Source organism: Perca flavescens, chromosome 3, assembly GCF_004354835.1.
Source record: "Perca flavescens isolate YP-PL-M2 chromosome 3, PFLA_1.0, whole genome shotgun sequence".
In the NCBI taxonomy this organism is placed as follows: Eukaryota; Metazoa; Chordata; class Actinopteri; order Perciformes; family Percidae; genus Perca; species Perca flavescens.
Window position 1 is genome coordinate 35339599 of NC_041333.1, and position 10838 is coordinate 35350436.

The 10838-nt window shown below is 40.2% G+C and overlaps 1 protein-coding gene across 1 annotated transcript in view; it reads right to left on the reverse strand.

Annotated features, from left to right (window-relative positions):
- The window catches only part of capn5a (calpain 5a), a 58690-nt gene extending 51879 nt beyond the window's left edge, over positions 1–6811 (reverse strand). The window contains exon 1 of the mRNA XM_028573232.1: positions 6567–6811. The gene's annotated coding sequence lies outside the window, so the exon portion shown is untranslated. The remainder of the gene's footprint in view (positions 1–6566) is intronic.
- Between the last annotated feature and the right edge of the window lie 4027 nt (positions 6812–10838).

A 10838-nucleotide genomic window follows, 5' to 3' on the forward strand; every position in this document is an offset into this window, starting at 1 on the left:
GTGTTTGAAGTGTGCAAGTAGGCGGTTTGAGACACAGCCTTTGTCTGTGTACACATAAGGCCTATTCCTCTCAAATACTTTTCACAAATCTGTCTAAATCTGCGTTAGTGAGCACTTCTCCTTGGCCGAGATAATCCATCCACCTCACAGGTGTGGCATATCAGGATGCTGATTGGACAGCGTGATTATTGCACAGGTGTGCCTTCAGCTGGCCCCGATAAAAGGCTAACGTTTGTGAACGCAGTGACAAAACTAACCTTTCATAATGCTACACTTGTCTTTTAGTGGAGTAAATATGTAAATGTTAGCAAAAGAAAACAATAAATAATGCAAACATAACTTTTCATTCAACCACACGACGTTCACTACACTTTCAAACGAGGCCACGCCCATTTATGGGGCAGGAAGTGTGGGCATCTCACCTGTGACACAGCCAATAAACTCCTCTGCTGCCCTTCCTAAAAGGGGTTATTTCGGGAGTCTTACATCATCCGCATCAGTGGACAACAAGGAATTTGGGTGTCGTAATGCTGTACAGGTTGTAAAGCCCTTTGAAGCAAACTTGTAATTTGAGATTTTGGGCTATATAAATAAAAGTGACATGAGAATCCCGACTCAACATCTTGCCACACATTCACACGGTCGGACATTTTAATTACTATTATAATAATTAGTCCTGCCGGCAGTGGTGGAATGTAAACATTTACTCAAGTACTGCACTGAAGAGCAAATGTCTAGGCGTTGCCATTTTATGCTACTTTCTACTTGTACTCCACTACATCTCAGGAGGTAAATATTGTAGTTTCTACTCCACTACATTTGTCTGACAGCTTTAGTTATGTTTGTGATAAACTGAAGGATGAAGTCTTCCGTTATGTGTTGAGTAAATTCTCCTACCCTCCCTTTAAATTAATTGCTAACATTAGCTTAGGTGCTAACGCACTGCCAGTGTCTGACACTGATGCTGCTGCTGCTGCTAGCCTCGTCTGGACACAACGTATGTTTCCCTTTGATAAAATGCACTCAAGCAGCAGTATACTTCCTGTTAAACATAAATATATACTTATTTGATTACAGCAAAAGACAACGTCGGCAGTATTGATGGCAAAATAGGCTCCGGAATATTTCGTTCTGTATTGACCGGTGCAATATTGTATTTTTTTTAAAATCACATTTACAGTACAGGCCAAAAGTTTGGACACACCTTCTCATTCAATGAGTTTCCTTTTAATTTTCATGACTATTTACATTGTAGATTCTCACTGAAGGCATCAAAACTATGAATGAACACATATGGAATTATGTACTGAACAAAAAAGTGTGAAATAACTGAAAACATGTCTTATATTTTAGATTCTTCAAAGTAGCCACCCTTTGCTTTTTTATTAATAAGGGAAATAATTCCACTAATTAACCCTGACAAAGCACACCTGTGAAGGTAAAACCATTTCAGGTGACTACCTCATGAAGCTCATTGAGAGAACACCAAGGGTTTGCAGAGTTATCAAAAAAAGCAAAGGGGGGCTACTTTGAAGAATCTAAAATATAAGACATGTTTTCAGTTATTTCACACTTTCTTGTTAAGTACATAATTCCATATGTGTTCATTCATAGTTTTGATGCCTTCAGTGAGAATCTACAATGTAAATAGTCATGAAAATAAAAAGGAAACGCATTGAATGAGAAGGTGTGTCCAAACTTTTGGCCTGTACTGTACGTATGTTTAACATTAAAACATGATTCATAAAATCACGCTAACAATTATTATTTTAATAGCTTAGTATTAGCTATGCACTTAAACGGTACGTATAAATGCTTTAGGCCACATGGTACTGTAGGCCCAGTTTAATATGCAACTTCATTTTATACAATATATGTGATAGGGCAGGGGTGTCAAACGCAATTCCACAAAGGGCCACACTGCAAAATAAGACTCCCATCCAGGGTCAGACATGTCTAGGTTATTCACGTGCTATTATTTCATCCTAAAAGTCAAGCATCTTTTATTGTATTATTGCATGTCTCATATAATCTTCTCACTTACAGCTCGGTCGACATAAAGACCCCCAAAAAAGTCAGCAAAAAAAGTAACTTAGCCATCAAAGAAAAAAATGACAAAAAAAAAAAGCAACAAAAACGTCATGAAACGGGCCAAAAAAAAACATTGGAAAAAGTGGCAAAAAAAGTTGGAAAAAAACAATGAAAAAAGCTAAAAAAAAACTATGTGGGCCAAAGTCTATCGTGAACCTAAGCTGATATGCGGGCCGGATCAAAATCTGCGAGGGGCCTGGATTTGGCCCACGGGCCTCGAGTTTGAAACGTGTAATAGGGGGTCCCTGCTCTGTGTATCCCAGTTAAGGGGTCCATAGCTTAAAAACCATTAAAGACCACTGTCCTGTCATATTTGATGTTAATTTAAGAAAGAAATACGGTGTTTTATGATAATAAAAGAGGCGTGGTTGACTCTATAGGCTGTGTACTCCGGGTCACATGACAGTGATGTAACCAAAAGATGGATCCTGGAATTCAGTCACAACTTTATTTGTTAATAAATACATTAATACATTTTTTTATTTTTTTTATTATATCTTATATATCTTTCCAGAAATCAACGAGTAATCGTGTTCAATTATCGTGATTTCAGTAGGGGCTGTGCTCGATTGAAGAAATTCTCAGTCGACAAACACTCATTCAAACGTATCAACTGATCGATCAGTTGATTTAATCGACAGATCTGTAAATCTGAGTTTCTCCACAAAGAGTCGTGCTAAAAGCACCACTTTAATTCTTGTGTTTACCAGAGATGTCCTCGTACGTTTATGGAAATCAGTCATTCAGCATGAAGAGCATCAAACATGACTAATGGACTAAAGAGATCTAAGTTGACTAAGACCAAAACCAACGATAAGTCGACTAATCGACTAAGAGGGAGCAGCCCTAGATTTCAATATTGATCGAAATAATAAATAATCGTGATTACATTGTTTTCCATAATCGAGCAGCCCTAGCTGACAGAAGTAACAGCTGGGCGGACATATCGGACGCTGAATTCGACCTAAAGTGTTTTATTGGATCAGAAGATTCATCTGATCTGAATACTTCCTCCTCCACTGACAGCCAGGAAACTGGTTACCATGGAGACGTGTTTATGGGACGCATCAGGCCAGTCGGTAATTATATCAGGGTCAATTTAAGGCACTAAACTCTCTGGGTACAGCTGATTAAAGTGGGTGTGTGTGTCTGTGTCTGTGTGTGTGTGTGTGTGTGTGTGTGTGTGTGTGTGTGTGTGTGTGTGTGTGTGTGTGTGTGTGTGTGTGTGTGTGTGTGTGTGTGTGTGTGTGTGTGTGTGTGTGTGTGTCTGTGTCTGTGTGTGTGTGTGTGTGTGTGTGTGTGTGTGTGTGTGTGTGTGTGTGTGTGTGTGTGTGTCTGTGTCTGTGTCTGTGTCTGTGTGTGTGTGTGTGTGTGTGTGTGTGTGTGTGTGTGTGTCTGTGTGTGTGTGTGTGTGTGTGTCTGTGTCTGTGTGTGTGTGTGTGTGTCTGTGTGTGTGTGTGTCTGTGTGTCTGTGTGTGTGTGTCTGTGTGTGTCTGTGTCTGTGTGTCTCTGTGTGTGTGTGTGTGTGTGTGTGTCTGTGTGTGTGTGTCTGTGTCTGTGTCTGTGTGTGTGTGTGTGTGTGTGTGTGTGTGTGTGTGTGTGTCTGTGTCTGTGTGTGTGTGTGTGTCTGTGTCTGTGTGTGTGTCTGTGTGTCTGTGTGTGTGTGTCTGTGTGTGTCTGTGTCTGTGTCTGTGTCTGTGTGTCTCTGTGTGTGTGTGTGTGTGTGTGTGTGTGTGTGTCTGTGTGTGTCTGTGTCTGTGTCTGTGTGTCTGTGTATGTGTGTCTGTGTGCGTCTGTGTGTGTGTGTGTGTGTGTGTGTGTGTGTGTGTGTGTGTGTGTGTGTGTGTGTGTGTGTGTGTGTGTGTGTGTGTGTGTGTGTGTGTGTCTGTGTCTTGTGTGTGTGTGTGTGTGTGTGTGTGTGTCTGTGTGTGTGTGTGTGTGTGTGTGTGTGTGTGTGTGTGTGTGTGTGTGTGTGTGTGTGTGTGTGTGTGTGTGTGTGTGTGTGTGTGTGTGTGTGTGTGTGTGTGTGTGTGTGTGTGTGTGTGTGTGTGTGTGTGTGTGTGTGTGTGTGTGTGTGTGTGTGTGTGTGTGTGTGTGTGTGCGTTTCATTGACAGAGACTAAAAGCTAAAAGCCTACCAAGAGAAATACCTCTTGATTTTCTGTTTCAATAAATACTCCCTCTTCACAAATTTTCCCTTACGTTCCTGAAAATATAGAAAAAATACACTGGAAAAAAACCCACAAACAAACAAAGGACCTTGTAGTTGTGAGCTGGTTGGAAGGAACTGAGACAACAAGCATGACTGAGACATGACTCATCATCAGCTGGGGGGGGGAGGATGTGTTTCGGTCTCATTTAAATCATACACAGAACTACATATATGCTGATATATCTAGGACGGTGTCCAACACTACTTCTTTAACACTCAACGGAGATTCAGAACCTCTGACCCCAACGTATGTTTTCCACGTAGGGAAAAGATGTCGACTATTAAATTAATCGCCGACTATTTTGATAATTGATTCAACAGTTTGAGTCTTTTTTTTTTTATGAAAAAAGTAAAAAATTCAGATTCCAGCTTCTTAAACATGAATATTTTTCTTTCTTCACTCATCTGTGACAGTAAACTGAATATCTATCTATCTATCTATCTATCTATCTATCTATCTATCTATCTATCTATCTATATATATATATACATACATACTCAAAGATATTATATATATATATATATATATATATATATATATATATATATATATATGAGTGTGAATATCTTTGAGTTATGGACAAAACAAGACATTTGAGGACATCATCTTGGGCTTTGGGAAACACGGATCAACATTTCTTTTTCACCATTTTTTGACATATTATAGACCAAACAACTAATTAATTAATCGAGAATATAATCAACAGATTAATCAGTAGTTGCATGCCCTACAGTCCTTAAACGCCCCCACAGTTGACTGATTTCTTAAATGTGAAAACAAGTGACAAAGTGGATTAGGCTGAACATTTAAAAAGGACCATGGGCGTCATCCACAGACAAAGAGGTTTGATTATGGAAAACCAGTCAAACATGGGTGTGGTTTCATGTGGGCACCAATGGACATGTCACCACAGATATTTCACAACTGAACAACAGTGCAGATGTTAAAATATAGGCCGATCACATTTTAGATGGTGTTTTAAAATGATCCGCATGAACATGTTTGATGTACTTGAATGCAACTTTGTAAAATCGGCCAACTTGTATCACTTAGTTAAATTAAGACACAACAATTTCAAAGGTTTTTTTAGTTGTGTAAAGTCACCCGAAGTAAGTAAACAATGACACCGGAAATTGGGAAAGATTTGCCTTCAAAGTAAAGGTGCAACGTCTTGTTGGGGAAATGGAAACCTTACATGTTTAAATGCACCTCTACTCAATCTGTTGAGAAAGAATTTAATTGTCTTTGTTAACCATACTATCTTGTTGTACCAAACTCAATGAAAGTTTAAGGAAAAGTCCAGTTTTTTCAGGGATTCCCAATGCAAGTATATTTTCATGCTAATACATTTGTACTTTTAAACCAGACTTTTACTTGTAACAACTAAGTATACACTTTTGCATTGCGATAAATAAAACAACTGAGCCAGTTAGGGATGGGCAATTATGGAAAAAAATATAATCACGATTATTTCGGTCATTATTCAATAATTTAACACGATTACTTATTGATTTCTGGAAAGATGTTGCACTTTTTTTAACATAAAAAGGTTCAATAAATCAACAGTTAAAAAGAAGAAGAAAAAACTGTGAAATTTGCCTTAATACTTTTCCTATTTAAACTTTATTTTTTCATTCAGAACACGAGAAAATAAGAGTTTCGTTGCAAAACGTAACAAGCTAAATAATTGTTTTTCTCGATTATTCTGTTTTTTGTGATCATTGGGAGCAGAAATCATAATCACGATTACATTTCGGCGTTTTTCAGCACTGTGCAGGATTCAAAAACATCCGCCTCCAACATAACGCTTAAAAAATAAATGCCATTTTATTTTGAAGGTTCTTGCCGGAAGTGTATTTGTCAGCGCTAGCTTGAAAGATGGCGAGTTATTTATTTTTTTTCCTTTAGATTTTTCATCTTCTGTGAAGGCGGAAAGCGAAACCGTGAACAAATTAACGTCGTGTAGTACTTTAGTACTTGTCTCTCTGTTCAGCTTTCTTATCTAACGCTAACAATACAAGTTTAATAAAGCGTTTACACCAGCAATTTATCAAACTTTAACGTGCATAAAAATGTAACTGAACAGCTGATAACGTTAAAATAATCTTCAGACTTTCCTTACGTCCAAAACCGACCGTTTATTAACGGTGGGGAGTGAGGTTTCCAAGTAGACTTCACATGACTGGAAGACTTTTGAGCGCTAAATCAGCTTTATTCCGATATATACTATATAACTGACGCGTTAATTAGACGTTAACGTTACCTGGAGAAACGTTGGTTTAAATGTCACTTGGTCCCCGGTTGGCTCACGGTGCTGCTCCCTCTCTCTCTCTTCTCCCGGGAGGATTTCTGTGTTTTAATTCCCTCTCTCTCTCTATCCCTCTCTCCGTTGTCAGGTCGGTGATGTGCGGAGCTTTACAGCCGGAGTTTAGTTAGTTTACAACCGTCAAAGTAACACACACACACACACAGGAGGAGCTCCCCGCCTTCATATCACTCTATGATGCCTTCAAGTGCGGATCGGATATGATATAACTGCTCAATTCTGTATCGTTTTAAATTGGTGTTTTAAATTCTGTATTGTTTTAAATTGGTGGTATTCAGATCTTTTACGTTTAAAAGTAGCAATACTACAATTTCGTAATACTCTTTATTACACACTGAAGTCCTGCATTCCAAATTTAAATTAAGTAAAAGTACAAAAGTAGGCTAAATGTACCTTTATTTTTTTAATTCCAACACTGTTGTTTACATACGTAAAGGAATACGCCTGTATTAATGCGATTATATTCTTTCATTAGCATTTTATGACCACTTTATCCAACCCAGGGGCGTTTCCTAGGCTACTGCATCAACATGTGTTTCTATGTGTGTTTATTACAGAAATTAGAGCAAATTGTGTTCTAATCAACATAATTTTTTTTGTAGTTGTTGTGTCATTTAAAGTGGTAGTAGAACTTCTCACATCTTTTACTTCAGTAAAAGTAGCAAAAGTAACAGCACCAAAATATATGCAAGACTACTAAAAGTAACAGAAGTAGTCCTTACGCAAAATGGTTATTCAGAATAATGTAAATGATGTATTAATGCACATGTGTCAAACTCGAGGCCCGCGGGCCAAATCCGGCCGCTCGCAGGTTTTTATCCGGCCCGCATTTCAATTTAGGCTCACAATAAATTTAGGCCCACCTAGTTTTTGGTGCTTTTATTTTATTTTTTTGGACATTTTTGACGCCTTTTTGGGCGGTTTATGTGCTTTTTTTCAATGCTTTAGGCACTTTGTTTTAACGATTTGGACGCTTTGCTCAATGTTTTGCCACTTTTTTTGGAAGTTTTTGACGGTTTTTACGATGTTTTTGTCACTTTTTTAGACAATTTGGATGCTTTTTTTTCAGCCTTTTTCCAACTTTTTTGGCGCTTTATTCAACGTATTTGTCGCTGGCTGAGGAACTGTTTCGCCAAACTTTTTTGGGGCTTTATGAGGCCCAAAATGTAAGTGAGAAGTATATGATACATCGAATAATACAGTCAAAATATTTGACTTTTTCTCTTAAATAAACACGTCAATAATCTCTACATGTCTGGCCCTCGATGGGATTCTCATTTTCCAGTGTGGCCCTCTGGGAAACTGAGTTTGACACCCCTGTATTAATGTATCACTTTGATGTTGCAGCTGGTAAAGGACATGTTTAATGACTTGATTTACTGGTGGGTAGCTTGTTAATTTGTGAAAATCCGATTCCGATTTTTGATGCAGATTCAGCGTTAAACTTATCAATGTGAAATATGCTAAGCGGTAGCCTACAGTGTTTATTACTCACAGTCAGGGGCGTCAGACTGGGGGGTGGGGGAAAGGGGACTGAGTACCCAGGGCCCTCATGTGAGGAGGGCCCAAAAAGATGCTAGAATGAATAGTTGTGGATGCGGGCAGGGGCCCATAGAAAATGCCTTTCTACAGGGCCCAGGATGTTGTGCTACGCCCCTGCTCAGTGCTTTAGATAAGTGGTTCAACTCTTGATTTTGAGGCGTTGTGAACCACATCTTTAAAGCATTTACTGTAAGAAAGGAAACCACAGACCAGATAATGTGTGTTCAAACGTACACTGACTCCAAAGAATCAAAATGTAAGAAATACAGCACCCGTGTAACTGTAAATTCAGGAATAAAGGAGCACCTTTTAACACTGTATGACAGTTGGAAGGAATTAACTTTATGAAGGAGTGTTGGAAAGTTCCCCTCAAGGCTTTTGTTTTCCACCGCTGACCTCTGGTGGGTTCTGTAGTAATTACAGGAATAACACTTAGAAAACTTTAAAGTGCCCATATTCTGAAAAAAAAATCACCTTTTCTGGGATTTGGGTTTTTATTTTGTGTCTCTGGTGCTTCCACATGCAAACAAACTTTGAAAAAATCCATCCATGCTGTTTTGAGTGAGATACGGTTTCTGAATGTGTCCTGCCTTCAGTCTCTGGGTGAGCTGGTCAAAATTGGCACAGGTTTCTACGTCACTAGCCAAAATAAGCTGGCTAACTGCAATCGTTAGCATGCTAGCGCTAGCATGCGACCTCGTTCTCAATAGCAAAGCACTGCTACAACACATAAATTCACCAAAAGAACTACTTCCATGTGCGCCCTCGTTTAGAAGAAGTCTCGGAGAGACAGCCTTTCTTTTTCTGTCTATGGAGCTAGCTGACATGATCTACAATCTGATCTACTGAGCATGTGCGAGTGCAATCAAAGATAGTACAGAAGAAAAGGTGTCTCACTCTGTAACTAAAACAGGTGAGAAGAGGATCTGCAGCAGTGAGAGAGAGCTGTGCAGTACAACTAAAATATGGTGTTTTTTGAAAATTAAACCATGTAAATCTATTCTGGTACAACCTCAAAATACAATTATGAACCTGAAAATGAGCATAATGTGGGAGCCTCAATGTCCTCAAGAGGCAATTTGTTGTAGGAGGCTACAGTACAGGCATATTGACACATAATCCACAACACAAACATTGAACCAGACATCTACAGCACTGTTATATCTAACACATAACATACACACATCAATAAATAGAATACAGTAAAAAGGAGTATGTTGCACTTCCCTAAAAGGCCTAAGGTCATAAATAAATTAAACTACTGCACAGTTACTTCACATATATTCTTCCTCCAGTCGTACTCCTCCCCACATCTTATTTAATTGGGTTATTGCCATGGGAATTAATGAGTTTATCGCTTCCTCCACAGCGCTGCGGAGGAGGGTCTGGCTAGTCCACACAGGATTCCTGGATGGGAGAAAAACGTGGTCTGGTTTATCGGCATTTCTTTAAACCAATCACAATCGTCTTGGGCGGTGCTAAGAGCCGGACGGAGCCACGGTGCCTCTGCAAAATAGCCTCGGGAAGGAACTTGTTTTGGTGGAACGTGTGTACGTTCAAAAGTAGTTTTTAGTCGTGCGAGAGAAAACTCCGATTGGACAGATAGTCTAGCTAGCTGTCTGGATTTACCCTGCAGAGATCTGAGGAGCAGTTAACCATATTCCTCACAAATCCACCGGAGGTTAGAACGCCAACACAAGGGAAGCCAAAGGCATTGGATATCCGGTCTAAATGAGTGAAATCTGGCAGAATTTTCGTCGGCAACGGAGCAATCCCGGGAAATGGAACATCACGGATATAGACTACTTACCTGGTAGATCAAGCACCCCATGTACCAAGGCTCAGTCTTTACCAAAGGGACCAAAAGTCCTTACCTAGGTAGTCAGGACACACCCTCATACTCTGCTCCTGACTGGCTAGTAGTCTTACCTAGGTAGTCAGGACACACCCTCATACTCTGCTCCTGACTGGCTAGTAGTCTTACCTAGGTAGTCAGGACACACCCTCATACTCTGCTCCTGACTGGCTAGTAGTCTTACCTAGGTAGTCAGGACACACCCTCATACTCTGCTTCTGACTGGCTAGTAGTCCTTACCTAGGTACTGTCAGGGCACGCCCTCATACTCTGCTCCTGACTGGCTAGTAGTCCTTACCTAGGTAGTCAGGACACACCCTCATACTCTGCTCCTGACTGGCTAGTAGTCCTTACCTAGGTACTGTCAGGGCACGCCCTCATACTCTGCTCCTGACTGGCTAGTAGTCCTTACCTAGGTAGTCAGGACACACCCTCATACTCTGCTCCTGACTGGCTAGTAGTCCTTACCTAGGTACTGTCAGGGCACGCCCTCATACTCTGCTCCTGACTGGCTAGTAGTCCTTACCTAGGTACTGTCAGGGCCCTCATACTCTGCTCCTGACTGGCTAGTAGTCTTACCTAGGTACTGTCAGGGCACGCCCTCATACTCTGCTCCTGACTGGCTAGTAGTCCTTACCTAGGTAGTCAGGACACACCCTCATACTCTGCTCCTGACTGGCTAGTAGTCCTTACCTAGGTACTGTCAGGTTACACCCTCATACTCTGCTTCTGATTGGCTAGTAGTCCTTACCTAGGTACTGTCAGGTTACACCCTCATACTCTGCTCCTGACTGGCTAGTAGTCCTTACCTA